Source organism: Rhinopithecus bieti, unplaced genomic scaffold (assembly GCF_001698545.2).
Source record: "Rhinopithecus bieti isolate Rb0 unplaced genomic scaffold, ASM169854v2 scaffold_42532, whole genome shotgun sequence".
Classification (NCBI taxonomy): Eukaryota; Metazoa; Chordata; class Mammalia; order Primates; family Cercopithecidae; genus Rhinopithecus; species Rhinopithecus bieti.
The window spans coordinates 2150144-2165803 of NW_016818301.1; the positions used below are offsets into that span (position 1 = coordinate 2150144).

Genomic DNA, 15660 nt, shown 5'->3' on the forward strand with positions numbered 1-15660 from the left:
AAAAAAAAAAAAAAAAAAAAAAAAAAAAAAAGACTCAGGAAACCTGGACAATAGTCTTGATGGCCACTAAGTAGCCATATGGCTTGGAATAAATTATTTATGCTTCCTAGGTCTCTATTTTTTCACCAGTAATATGGGGCAAGGCAGATTCTTTCCAGCACCACAACTTCCTCAAATCCCACACACCTAATAAAACATAGGAGTACACACAAAACTGGCCTCCAGTTTCACCTAGGAATCATCACTTTAAAGAAATGTTCTTATTACCTACCAAAGACTGTACAGAAAGGAATTGTGTGTGGATAGAGAGAATGGACAGAGGCTGTCAGTTGGCACCCTCTTCTATGAGCCATATTCCCTGTCCTCATAGTGCTTAGAGACATCATAACCAAGAAAGGCCATTATAATGTTTAAGGAAAGTACAAGCCTAGCCATCTGGGCCCAGCAAACTGACCAAAGAAGTACAGCACCAAGACCTGCAGAATTAAATTCACTACCAAGCTACTGAAATGTAACTTGTCCTTTGTGCTCAGTTTTAAAGCATCTTATTTTAATTGATCTCAATAAATATTTACCAAATCAATCAAGAAGGCCAGATTCAAATATAAAAAAAGAATAGAAACTGCCCTATCCTCAAGAAGTTTATAATCTACAGGCAACAGAGAGAGATGTTCAAAGACAATTTTAGTCCAATACTTGACAATGATTAGGTAATCATAAAGTACTGTGAGAGTCCTCTAACTGATGCTTCCTCCATGAGCCTTCTTTGACAGTCTACACCTTTTTAGGGCTCTTTCTCTTATTTTCTTCCGTTAAACTGTTCTAATAAATCTGAAAATTATATTTCACCATAAAATGTAAAGGTTGGCACTATCAACTGCCTAAACTTACAGAAGTCAGTAACTGTTTAACAGGTAGTTTATATCCAGAGAGGGGACAGACCTACATAAACCATCTCCCAAGCCACACTGGTGACAACCAGAGCAGGAACACTGAAAACTCCCTCAATAGGAGTGCCACCTTTATACCTATGGCAATTAGGAACCAATTCTTGACCTAAGGCTGGGTTCTAGGCATTAAGAACCAGTCCAGCAAGTAAAACGTTTGTGATTAGAACTGTCTGTTGTCAGACCCTCAGACACAACCAGAATGGCAGGAATTGCTGTGAACCACATACAAGGTTTTTGCCAAGAAGTACACACAGTATCTGCTCTCATCTGTTTTCTTCTCAACTAAAAACGGTCTAGTTCTTAAAGGGCCTGTTTTACCATTTCATGTCCAGAAGGAGAGAAAATAACTCCTAAATGGGCTGAGGCCTTAATCTCATATGCTAAGTAACCTGAAGGATGAGTGGGCTCCTTTTCCTTGGCTGCGGCAGAGGGGACCGACCCCATTGTGGGCAGGCTCCCTAAAAATGTATTCTCTTCAGTGTGTTAAACTTCCCCTCTCTACGCTGGCAAGACTTCAAACACATTCGGAGAGAAGTAAGACTATATGAGGTGGGGTTCCCAAAACAGCAGGGTCACATTTCCTCCTGGAACGTGGAAAGCTGAACTGTAGGAGGTGCCTATAAGAGATCTGGTCCAGTCCTGAAACATTAATACACTTCAAATTAGGCACAGAGAACTTGGCAGCTCGGCTGACTCCCAGACCAGCTCTAAACAAAACTGGTCAGGATTCTTCGTGGCAAACAGCAGTAGAAGGAGCCAATCAAAACGCTTGGCCCTGCCAAAGAATTGCCGCCTTTTCCTTAAAGGGAAAACACTTCAAGGGGAGTGTGTCTGTATTTCTAAGGAGAGAAAAGGAGTTTTTAGATTTTCTGAACTCCTACATCCAGTTGCTTTATTTCTGTAAATTCTTTTTCCTACATTTGTTCTCATCTATAACAACACCAGCATTGCCACTGGGTATAATAAAAAACAGGCTAGGCTAAGCACAGTGGCTCACACCTGTAATCCCAGCACTTTGGGAGGCCGAGGCGGGTGGATCACAAGGTCAGGAGTTCAATACCAGCCTGACCAACATGATGAAACCCCGTCTCTACTAAGAATACAAAAATTAGCCAGGCATGGTGGCACGCACCTGTAATCCCAGCTACTCGGGAGGCTGAGGCAGGAGAATCACTTGAACCCAGGAAGCAGAGGTTGCGGCGAGATTGCACCATTGCACTCCAGCCTGGGTGACAGAGTGAGACTCCATAAAAAAAAAAAAAAAAAGAAAGAAAAAAACACAGGTTAGAGCTTTACAGAAAGACACCAGATTCCTAACACTACTTTCAACCAAAGGAGGCAGGGCATCCCCCCTCATCTTATTGCCTTCATCTTACTGCTACCACTTAAGGGCAAAGTCCTTCCAAAGATTCCTCCCCTGGAGCCTCATCTTTTCCCTACTGCCTCTTCCCTTTTCTCTGACCCTCTCTCCCCAGCCATTCAAAACTCAACAGAAATACTAAAGTAAATTTCATCCTGATGCGAGTCTCTCAACAGCACAGAGGCAGCATAGTAGACAGGGCTTCTCAAACTAACTGTGAGGAGCAACCTTTTCTGCTAACTTTCCAATCCATCAGGGAATCATACTTTTGTAAGGTGCAGTAAAATGAACTACTAGAAAAATAAAATTTTAAAAAACAAGAAATACAAAATACAAGCCCCAGTTTTTTATTGTTAGACTTAACACTCATAAAAGTATTCTGTCAAATTGCTATTTGAGTTCTAAGTGCATACAAACAATCTCCGCACCTATATTGTATGAATTGGTAATAAACAGCAAACTAATATCAGTCTACAAATGACACTTTAATTAGCACTGGTAAAAGGAAAGGAGAGCAAACTTTGACACTACACAATCCTAGGGATGAACACAGCTCACTTACTAATCATATGACCTTAAGCATATCATGTAATTTTTCTGAATCCCAATTTCCACGTTGATAAAACAGGAACATAAATGTCACCAAATATTCTGCAAAGTTAAGGAAAGATTAAGAAAATGTAATGCCAAGAAACCTAACACAGTGCCTGATTTAGACTAGGAATCCAATGAAATAACTATTACTATCAGGTTTTCTAGGTATTTCCTTTTATCATTCTCTTTTAATTTAAAGGCAGTTCTAATCCCAGTAAATCCTAACCTTGGGAGTCAGTATTTTCAAAGCTAACTGTAACAAGCAAAATTCAGATCTATGATCTTTTATTGTCTTTAGTATCTTTTCCCTTTTGATGTCAGGAACAGAAAAAAAAAAATCAAACTTTCGTGTTGTGCCAAAAATGAGTTCCCACTTGATCGCTAGTGTTTTCTGTTTGACCCAAAATAGATTCCAATTTGATTTCTGGTCAAATTATTGCCAGCTCAATCACTAATTCTGTTGCCATTCCAGACTTGTTATTGTTATTTTACTATATACTGAGTAGATACAAGAATATTTACAAATTATGTGAAGGATATAAAGAATAACAAAAACATATGCCATTAGAATTCTAGTTTTTCCTCCACCTCCTGCCCCACCCCAAATGTATCTTCCTACATGGGCTGAGCCCCTCCTTCACTACTGTCCTTAAAGATCTGAATTTAAGTCCTAACTGTCACTTCATGACCCATATAATCTTCAATAAATTGCATCCCCTCTCTTAAGACTATCTCCTACCTATCAAATGAAAAGGCTGAACAACATGGTTACTAACATTGTTTTCAGCTCCCTGCTTGATTTCAGCTAGGTTCAAGACTTTTCATGTTAAATCCCCTGACTTCTTACCTTTCTATTTTACACAACTAGTAGCCATTATCCACCCCTGAACTTGCTATACCAAATCCTCCAACCAAAAATTCTGACCACCACCACCACACCTTATTTTTTGCCTCAGTCCTTCCTTCTTTTTCTCAACAAGTACCTCCAGTCACTGAGGAGAGACAATTCCACCTGATCCTCCAAGATCTCCACCTCCCTCAACATCTAAAACCATCCTTTCACAAATATTTCCCTTGTGTATTCAGAGCATAAGGGCTAAAAGCCCCAAGAATTCAATCCAACATTTTATATATGAAACAAGACACATTTATAAAAGTAATAACAGAATGAATGCAAATATCTGCAAATGTGTATCGGAAAAAGGATCTGCTATGTATGTAGAGAATTTCAAAATGAACTCAGCAAGAAAACAAACCACCTGGCCAGGCACGGTGGCTCACGCCTGTAATTCCAGCACTTTGGGAGGCCAAGGCAGGTGGATCACCTGAGGTCAGGAGTTCGAGGCCAGCCTGGCCAACATGGCAAAACCTCACCTCTACTAAAAATACAAAAAATTAGCTGGCCGCAGTGGCGTGTGCCTGTAATCCCAGCTACTCGGGAGGCTGAGGGAGGAGAATCTCTTGAACCCAGGAGGCAGAGGTTGCAGGGAGCCAAGATCGCGTCACTGCACTCCAGCCTGGGCGACAGAGCAAGACTCCATCTCAAAAGAAAAAAGAAAAGAAAAGAAAAGAAAATGAACTGCTCGTTTTAAAAAATGAGCAAAACATTTAAAGAGACCCATTCAAAGAGATACGAATGACAAATATGCAAATGAAAGATACTAAACATCATTAATATTTAGGAAAATACAAACTGAAGCCATGAAAAGATACCAGTATATACCTATCAGAAGGACTCTCATTAAAAAAAAAAAAAAAGAACTGACAATACCAAATAGTGGAAAGAATGTAGATACATTCATTGCTGATGAGAATCCAAAGTGGTATAGCCACTTTGGGAAACAGTTTGGCAGTTTCTCATATACTTATACACTTCATATACACTTGTATGACCCAGCATTCCCACCCTTAGGTATTTACCCAAGAGAAATGAAGCTACTCAACAGTAAAAAGGAATGCATTACTAATACCTAAAACAGCACCGGCGAATCTCAAAAGAATTACACTAAGTGAAAAAAGTCATCCTCAAAAAGCTACATAATACATGATTCCATTTATATAACATTTTAGAAATGGCAAAATCATAGGAACAAAAATCTGATCAGTGATGCCAGTGGCTGGGGATGGAAGAGAGGACTGACTGTGAAAGAGCCTGAGGGAACTTTCAATGGTAATGGACGCATTTTATATCTTGATTGTGGTAGTGGTTACATGCCTATATTACATTTGTCAAAATTCATAGAAATATAACCTTAAAAGAATTTTACTGCATGTAAATTATATCTGAATAAATATACACACACACACACACACACACACACACACACACACGTATATATATATGTGTGTATGTATAAAATCCCCCTCAAAAAAAACAGCCCTGTTCCCCTTCCATCACAGAGGAGTTAGCACAGCAGCCAAGGACACAGGTGGGTGAGGAACTGAGGAATCAAGGATGCACAGGACAGCAGGCCCAGAGGCCAAAGACAAGAGTGGCTGGGGGTCAGGGGACACTGGAGGACTACAGGTAAAGCTGGGAAACTCTAGGGAGGTTAGGAAGCCACAAGGAAGAATAGGCCAAAGGAGCCCATTTACTGAGGATTCCAGACCATGAGGAATAGGGTACAGAGGTGGTGGAGACAGCCATCGTGGTTGGAAAACTGGCAACACTAAGCAAATAAGTAAACATATTGGGGATAAGGGGAGCCAAGTTTTTCCCTACTGGAGAATATATTTACAAATATGGAAAGAGGTTGGCTGCATTTAATGGAGTTATCAGTGTGAATTCATGATTTTATAATATAAAATGCATTGTTTTGTAATTTAAAATATGTAACACATGCAAACATCACACATGTATATATATACATATATAGCACACAGAGATATGAAAATATAGATGTAATGTGGTATATATGTGTTTATGTACATATATATGTACACATACATACAATTTCTAGCTGTTTGCTGAGAGAGCCTAGGGGCAATGACACTCTAGTAGCAATATGCATACCCACCACCCAGATGTTGGCTTCTAATTACTATCCTCCATTTAAAAGAACCAGAGTCTCTTGGAAATGGCTGATTTCAGGGCTTTGGAAGGAAAAGTACAAAATAAACTTGGAAAACCTTCCTATGGCAGAAAATAAAGAAATACCCCATGAATGATGGGGACAGGTCGACAAGACAAAGAAACCAGCATAAAGCAGGTCCCACTGGCTAAACTTTCAAACTCCCTCAAGCTTGAGGAGTCCATTTGATAGAAATAAACAAATGAAAAAGGGAAATTCTTTGTAATAGAATGACATCTAACAAATACAGGCAGACACAGAAATAGAGGACCAGCATTTGACAGAATAAAAGTGGTTGGTTCAGGAAAGAGTAGTCAATAGTGCTAAGGAGGTTAGGTATAGATCTGTTGAGGAACAGGATAGTAGTATAATTTCAGAATACCTTTCCACAAGACGATAATCGATTACAAAAGGAAAAATGATGAATCTGATGTGGAGAAACCTAGCAGACATCAGCTTAACCAGCTGTTCAAGGTTAACAATATTACTGATGGTGGGATGAGGGGGATAGCATTTGCCTCCAGATATGATGCAATGAGAAGAGCATGGCATCACTGCAGTGGTATGCCTGCCAAAAACGATATTACTGCCGTCATGAAGAAACAGACAGACTCAGATCTAGACTCTTCAAAATGTCAAGGACATGAAAGAAAGGTGAAGGCTGAGGAACTGTTCCAAGCTGAAGAGGTCTGAGGTGACATGCAACTAAATGCAACGCATATTCCTAGACAAGACACTGGACCAAAAAGGAAAAAGACATTGCTGGGACTGCTGGCAAAATGTTAATGGAGTCTGTGGATGGATGGTCACGTTGTACTAATACTGATTTCCTGATTTGGAGAGCTATGCCAGTTATACAGGAAAGTCCTATTTGGGGGAATACACATTGAAGTGTTTGGGAGTGAAGGAATACCACATCTGCGGCTTGCTCTCAAAAAAAGCTCAGAAAGGGAACAATGAAAAACGGTATGTATGTACACAAACCCCACACACAAACATACAGAGTGAGCAATGAAGCAGATGCAGTAATATATTAACAACTGGGGAATCCAAGTGAAGAGAATCGAGGAGTTTGGGGTGTTTTGTGGGTTGCCAGCTGCTCTGGTAACTTTTCTCTAATTGTGAAATTATTTCAAAAAAAGAATCAAGGGAAAAAAATAGCCATCCATTGCCAGGAATTTAAGAGTACAATGTCTTTGATTCTCACAACAAAAGCTGATCCTAAAGCTCAGAAAGGTTAAAACGTGGTTCAACAAGTGTCAGTGCCATACTAACTTGAGTCTGTCAAACTCTGGAGCCTTTAATCTTCTACTACACCATGCTACCTCATTCGACAAATAAGTAACCATCATGTAACGAAGTATGTGCCAATATCTTTACTTATCATTGAGGATGGAAAATCAATCAGACCATCCCTGCCCTCAAGGAATTCAGGCTAACAGAGATAGCCTTTACTTATAAACTAGTAAAGGGTTATTGGTGCTATGGTTTGCCTTTACCTGTACAGGGAACGTTGGGCCTTTACCACAAATTCGTTATGACCTATTAGAAGGTAACATTGAGCCTTTCTGTCTGGCGGCAGCCATCAGGTAAGCCAAGATGGGTGCATACAAGTACATCCAGGAGCTATGGAGAAAGAAGCAGTCTGATGTCATGCGCTTTCTTCTGAGGGTCCGCTGCTGGCAGTACCGCCAGCTCTCTGCTCTCCACAGGGCTCCCCGCCCCACCCGGCCTGATAAAGCGCGCCGACTGGGCTACAAGGCCAAGCAAGGTTACGTTATATATAGGATTCGTGTTTGCCATGGTGGCCGAAAACGCCCAGTTCCTAAGGGTGCAACTTACGGCAAGCCTGTCCATCATGGTGTTAACCAGCTAAAGTTTGCTCGAAGCCTTCAGTCCGTTGCAGAGGACCGAGCTGGACGCCACTGTGGGGCTCTGAGAGTCCTGAATTCTTACTGGGTTGGAGAAGATTCCACATACAAATTTTTTGAGGTTATCCTCATTGATCCATTCCATAAAGCTATCAGAAGAAATCCTGACACCCAGTGGATCACCAAACCAGTCCACAAGCACAGGGAGATGCGTGGGCTGACATCTGCAGGCCGAAAGAGCCGTGGCCTTGGAAAGGGCCATAAGTTCCACCATACTATTGGTGGTTCTCGCCGGGCAGCTTGGAGAAGGCGCAATACTCTCCAGCTCCACCGTTACCGCTAATATAAGTAAAGTTTGTAAAATTCATACCTAATAAACAATTTAGGACAGTCATGTCTGCTTACAGGTGTTATTTGTCTGTTAAAACTAGTCTGCAGATTGTTTCTTGAATGCTTTGTCAAATTAAGAAAGTTAAAGTGCAATAATGTTTGAAGACAATAAGTGGTGGTGTATCTTGTTTCTAATAAGATAAACTTTTTTGTCTTTGCTTTATCTTATTAGGGAGTTGTATGTCAGTGTATAAAACATACTGTGGTATAATAGGNAAGAATGGGGGGAATCTAGATGAGTATATTTGGGGATCTCCAACTATTCCTTCCCTTAGGTTTTCATCCTCAGAGATGTTCCATGTTTTGTTTAAAGAGATCCTTTTCTAAGAAGTAGTGGTTGTGGTGAGATTAGAACTATTTGGCCCAATTACTAAACTGGATAATTGCCAAAAGTCCTACCCTGGTTTTCTAATGGCTTTCTACTCAAAGCAAAGCAGTAACTCTTGTGTATGAAAGAGAGCAGAAGTTAAATCTCTACCAAAGCACAAAGCATTAGGTTTATTTTCAAAGCCAAATTTATCCCCAAAGTAACCAGGTTTTACCATCAATTATGTGCAAATTAAGCGGTTTTCTTCTGGTTATAAATCAATTAGGTGCAGCAGGGTGCTATGTCTCTTGGTATTGCCCTGAGTTTTGCAAGTAGCTTGTGTACAGACCATACACCATTTACAAGACAAGAAAGTGGAAGACCCAATAGTAAATATGACAATATCTGCCCTCAGAGAACTTACAGTTTAGCGGGGGGCACAGATAAATTAAAAGAAGGGACACCTTCCAGATTGGAATGGGATCTGGGTCAGGAAAGGCTTCCTTGAAAAGAAAATACCATTTGGCTGAGATCTAAGGAACAACCTGACTTTGCATGCTTATGTATTTATGTTACGTGTTCACTTTATGGAGAATTTTCTGAGTAGAGAGGTAAAAGAGACACAAGAAAATGGTATACAGGCACAGAGGAGAAAAAGATAGCAAGTGATTCCATTCTGCTAGGACATAAATACTAAGAAAGAAGCCTGTAAAGGGCTTTTAGTAGTGGAATAATAAACTTTTAATCACCAAAACAACTTTATGGTAGTAATTATTATCTTCATTTTACTAATGAAAAAACTGAGGCTTGAGAAAAGTTAGGTAGATTGAGCAAGGTCCCACAACAAAAAAAAATGCAGATCAACTGTAAAACCCATCTTCTTTCTGTTCTATTTCCCTCAGAGTTATACACAGAATGTAGCCAGTTCCTTGGATTTCACAGACAAATCACCTTTTCCCTAGATACTCAGCCCTTGGTATTTAACACTTTCAAAAATCCAAACATTCAGCCAGTCGCGGTGGCTCACACCTGTAATCCCAGCACTTTGGGAGGAAAGGTGGGCAAGATCACTTGAGGCCAGGAGTTCGAGACCAGCCTGGCCAACGTGGTAAAACCTTATCTCTACCAAAAATACAAAAATTAGCCAGGTGTGGTGGTGCACGTCTGTAGTCCCAGCTACTCAGCAGACTGGAGCGTAAGAATCCCTTGAACCTGGGAGGTGGAGACTGCAGTAAGCCAAGATCATGCCACTGTACTTCAGCCTGGGTAACAGAGCAAGACTCCATTTCAAAGAAAAAAATTAGAATTAAAAATTTTTAAATATAAAAATCCAAGCATTCACCAAAGTTAATTTTAGCTTCATTTGGAGGTCAAACCGTTAGTAAAATTGAATATAACCATTTTTATGGTTTTACTGGTTTTCCCCAATGTTAATTTGCATACAAAAAATTCAACATTTTCCCCTTATGTTCGAGGCCCCAAAAGATCAAGGCAGCAGTAAGAAGGCAGCCCACACAGAATTCACTGTATACCCTGTAACGCACAACACATCAGCATCTATTTTATCCGGCAGCAGGAAGACTTATAAGTTAGGACCCCACAATTATCCCTGTAGAGAGAGGCACACCAAAGGGAATGTAGGCATAAACAGCTACAATAATGGTAACACAAACAGCCATCTGTACTTATAGCCAATCATGCCAAGGGCTTTTAAACACCCACATCCCTACTGCCTCCCTCTCCCTCCATGCAGGTGGGCAAATTCCTTTCCATTCTTCTCCAACCCACATAATTCCGGGGGAATAGATAATCTGATGCTAGGAGCAAGAAGCAAAGAAAGCTGCTATACTTTTGAACACAAAAGACCGAAAAGGAAGAGTCCTAATTCCCCCACCCTGTGTTCTACCCATTAAACCAGTATTTCTCTATTCTTTCTACTGTCTGAAACACAGAAACATAGCTCCTGTTACATCCCCCAGGTCCCTTTCCCTAACTTCCACCAGTCCCAGCTAGTTTAGACCCTCCTACCCCCATCTCCCCATTTATTCAGTTCTCTCAATGCACTTATCACATTATAGGTCTTGTTGGTACCAGTCTCCCTACTACACTGGGAGCCCCTGAGGTCATGGACTGCCTCTCTCTGCCTCCCTCCACATCCTCAACAGCCAGCATGGTACAGGACATACGGGTGCTAAATAAAGATTTGCTGGGTGATTACAAGAACTGCAGAATGAACAGGAAAGTGGGTAGGAGAAAAGGAAATGGTTGGACAGTAATTTGAGGTCTGAGGGTCCAGGATATCTGAATAGAAACCATGCTACAGTCCCTACAATGGAACATGTTGAGTGCAACAGTTACATAAGAAAAATCATCCTTTAATAGTCTCTGATAGAGAGTTTTAGAACAAAAGCTGTTCTAACTCTAACAAGCTAAGGGTATCATTTAAAATTAAAAAAATAAAAATAAAAATAAGCCACTAATCTTATCTATTAGTGTTATGTCCCCAAAAGCAAAACAGCAACAAGACAGTGTGGCCTACAAAACTACCATAGCCCTACCACTCACAGCTCTAGCTCCCAACACAAATAGCTTTTCAGGACTCCTCTTTCTTTGACAGCTGTTTTGCCCACCCTCTCCCCTTAGCCTCTTCCTTTCCTCCCCTACAAGGCAGCAAAGAAAACAACAACTGCACTACAAAATCCAAGAATCATCAGAAAGACAAATCTCCCCAGTTCTCCTAAGTTTATCCTGACGGCTGCTGGCAAGATAAGCAATTTTTTCCTAATTATGGTAGACTTCACCTGGGTGATGAATGTAGTTATCAACTTTTCAACAAGGTGCTAGAAACAGTAGAAGATCTCAAAACCATACTTTAGTAGTGCACCTGCCCAATCTGCCCGCGGCTCTGCAACCAGGAGACTTTTACCAGCTCTTCTTTAGCTCTAATCCACCAGCTATTACCCGCCCTCTACCAGGGGCATCTGCTCTTGAACCTTCCTTACTAACTATACTTGTCAAAATCAAACAGAACCTGATAGAAAAGTAAGACAGGAAAGGGATGTAATAAGTTTCTAAGATTGTCTCAATTTAAACCCTTTGGCCATATTTTTACCTGGATTTTTTTTTTCTACTGAAGAAAACTATAATAATTACTTTGGGGAGATGCTGATTTTTACTAGATTTTACTTTGAACCACTGTAGTAAGATGTTAGAGCTAAAAGCAATCTCAGAAATAACATTATATCCCCACATTTTGCAAACAGAGAATGGCCCAGAGATGTTAATAACTGCTTAACTACAGTTACACACACAAAAAATTCCTAGATCATCAAACCCTGGATGGCAAGACCTATATCTAATTTATCTCCAGTGTCCAACAGTGTTCGGCACTTGATAAATGGCTAGTAAACTGAACTAAATGAACACAGCTAATTAGTGGGAATCTAGAACTATGACCCAAGACCATTTGACTTCAAGCGCAATGTTTTCTCATTACATGTGACTAGAAAGCTAGAGAAGATGAATAATTTGGAATCCAAGCTCTCTTCCTCCTCAACAACCAGGCACACTCTGTTTATCTCTGACACCATCTGTAAGATTTCCAATCTCTGTATGTTCAACTGTTCTGAAAATCATACATTTCTAAACTGATTCCCTAAAATATCTCTGCTCTTCCACTCAGATTACTTTTTTAAATAATTCTCTTCAATGACCTAATCTTCTTAAGGCCAACCTCTTGGGGATCCCTCCTTATACCTCAACAACTTACAACAAGCTACAAAAATCTGCCTCTTTCCCTTGTTTGTGTCCCCCTAGGCCAATGGTTCTCAACCTTGACTGCATAGTAGCATCATCTGAAGATGTTTAAAAAAACAAACCTGATTCCTGGGTCCTGCCCCCAGAGTTCCTGATTTAATTGGTCTGGGAAGGGTATGGCCTAAGCAATGAAACGTTTAAAAGCTTCCCAGGTGATTCTAACACACAGTTAGCTAAGATTGAGAACCTCTGCCCTATGCACTTGGTCCATCATATACTCTAAAAATAACTACATACTGCCAGTTGTTCTGGACTTGCAAAATATTAGACCGCTTTGCACCAAGACAGGGTGTGTTGCTAGACTGAAAGCACACTGGAACCATACCCTTGTTTCACATCTGTTATATAATAAAACTGTGGTAAATATGTTGGTAAAGCTCTATAAATCATTAATAATGAATGCCCAGCATCTGGCTAAAAGACCACAGAGGGGAAAAAGCTGTACTGAAGTTGGCTCAGAAACATATTTAGTTTCTCAATTTTTTTTTTAACCAAAGATCTAGAGTCCTTCAAATCCAGATGGTCTTTCTGTATCAAGAATAGCTTTTTGTGGCACATGAACAAACCCAACCCAAAAGAAGCACAAGAATATACTATGTATTTTCATGCCTCCATGACTCTGCTCACCCTAGTATCTATGTCCGGAACACCCTTACCCAGTCTGCACAGAAAACTCCTATTCATCTTTCAAAGCCCAATTCAAATGCCTCCTTTAGTCATTCATTCAACAACTACTGAGAATTCACTAAGTGACAGGCAATGGAGATACAACGTTAAACGAGACACAGTCACTGGCTTCACAGTGCTTACACTCAAGTACTTGGGAAGACAGCCAGTAAACAAGGAGACAAATTTTTAAAATTCCAGATGATGCGAAGAAAAGATGACAACATAATGTGACACAGTAATGGTGGATGGTGACTGTTCCCAAGTAAACTCATTTGGTCCCTCAAGATCAAATCAAGAAAGGAGACTTTATCATATTCCTTTTCACACTCTCAGAATTGTCTCTTGGTACATACACAATGAATATTTTGAATGAAAAACAAAAAAAGAGTAAGAAAGGCAAAAGTAAAATACTAATAGAAACAATCATAATCAACTAAAAGTCAAGAGACACAAACCCTAAGTTGTTCCAACTACCTACTAGGTTTTCAGCAAATCTCTTCCTCTCTTCTGTAAAATGGGTGGACTGGATTAGACCGGGACTGTAATACTCACCAGAGGTAAAGAGTGAAGTGCACAGGTAGAGACTCTGCAATACTGAAGCAAACGGGCCATTCCAAAAGAGAACAGTCACTATTTAGCTCCCGCAGATTGTCAGATGTAGGAATGTTGGCCCCATGCTGCCAAGTGAAGTCACAAATCTGGATTTCATGTGAGCTTTCCCAATGTTTAAATGTTAAATCCAAAAGCCTTTAAAATACTGTGTTATCCAAACAAAACCCCACATGTGGGAGCCACACCAAAGGCCTCTAGTTTGCAACCTCTTGACTAGATAATCTTTAAGTCCTTCCTAACAGTCTATGGCTCTAAATGAAATATCTTCTCAAAGAAAAACAGTTAAGAGGATACAACAGGATCAAAGAATAGAAAGAGAAAAGAACAGTCTCCTTCCCAGGTGTTCCAATCAGATCACAGAAGGTGGGAGGATCACTGGAGCCCAGAAGTTCAAGGCCAGCCTGGGCAACAAAGCAAGCAATACTCCATCTCTAAAGAGAGAGAGAGAGAGAGAGAGAGAGAGAGAGAGAGATAATGATAGATAGATAGATAGATAGATAGATAGATAGATAGATAGATAGATAGATAGAGATAGATTAGATAGAGTCCCCCTCATAATTCATCAGGCAGCAAATCCTTGTTGCTTAGAAAGAAAATGCAAAATGCAGCCTGGATAATGAAAAGACCAATTCTAACCTCTCCTTCAGATTATAAAAGCAGTCAGTCCGCTGTATTTTTAGTAATCTGGGGCTGAACTGTTGTGCTTCTGCCCATGCAAGCTTAATAAATATCCCTATTATAGGCAATCAGGAATGCTTAAATAGAGGCACAACCCATACACATACACACAGACACAGACACCCCACACAGCACAAAGCAAGGAAATCAATTATGCTGAAGACTGGCAAGATGCCCCAAAGACACAGCAGGAATTTGATATGAACAGCAGGATGAGGAAGGAGAATGAATAATTCAGACTCCCTGATTCACTTAACAAAGTCCTGTCAAGCACAAGCTGAGACCCACAGTTTGTGGGCTGAGCTCCCTGAGCTAAAAGGCAACACGAGCTCACTGTCTGAATGGAAAGCTCACTGTGCCTGCTGTGAAGGTGGGAGAAGGAAGAAATGAAAAACGTGCACCTCGAATAGAAGCCAAGTTATTTTTCTGGGAGCCAGTTCATCATAAAAGCCCAAACTTGAAAGCAGACAATGTTTTCATACTGTCATTAGCAAAGGAAAAATAACATGCATATTTTATTTATGCCCACCCTCTTTAAGGCTTCCACTGGATTAACAAGCCCAAAGTCAATGAGATAATGGAAAAGGCAAAAGAAAGAAGTATCAGTCAGAATAGCTAAATGTATAGACATATTCCCAATCCTTACCCTCTCACCCCAGTGTTTAAGAATGTTATCAACATTAACTATCTTCAAGCTAGCAATGCTGACTGTGGACTTATGGACTATTCATCAACTGCTCCACCTGAAGTTCCTCATGATTTTTAGACACCAGCCTATTCTGAAAACAGATCCAGATCTATACCAAGCATTACTCAGTCACCATAAACTCTTACTTCACTGGAAAACAGAGTTTTGTATAAAGATCTTTTTTTTTTTTTTTTTTTGGGCTGTTACATAAATGACTTAGGGAAGAAAAAGAAAGGTAAACAGTCCAACCTGTTTTCATGTGTCTTTATGATAGGTTTGGTGTTTTAGCTTCCATTTTGTTTTTTAGTGACAAGAATAAAATATTTATAATCATACAGCATTTAAATCTCTCAAAGCTATGACACTCACTGATGCAAATACTTCAGTCTTACATTTGTAAAATATTACTTATAAACAACACACCAAGAATGCATTAACTGCTGAATGCCACGATACTAAAATTGTGTTTGCACAAAAATCAAGGGAAAAGAACAAATTTAGGCTGTTCTTTTCAACTCCTTCAGAATTCCTTCTAAGGCTATAAAGACAAGTTCTAAATATTATACTAGTTGAGTAGCAGAAAACAGATTTCAGAAAGCAATTACTACCACAAACAAATGCACTTAGCATGAGCTCATACATTTAATAACCATT

The 15660-nt window shown here is 40.0% G+C and overlaps 1 protein-coding gene and 1 pseudogene across 2 annotated transcripts in view; one reads left to right on the forward strand and one right to left on the reverse strand.

Moving 5' to 3' along the window:
* Window positions 1–15660, reverse strand: part of LOC108518474 (RNA binding protein fox-1 homolog 2-like) — a 96031-nt gene that overhangs the window by 37345 nt on the left and 43026 nt on the right. The gene's annotated exons all lie outside the window — the stretch shown is intronic.
* LOC108518473 (60S ribosomal protein L15 pseudogene) lies at window positions 7527–8240 on the forward strand (annotated as a pseudogene). Its single transcript, XR_001882375.1, has one exon. The product of XR_001882375.1 is annotated as a 60S ribosomal protein L15 pseudogene (transcript).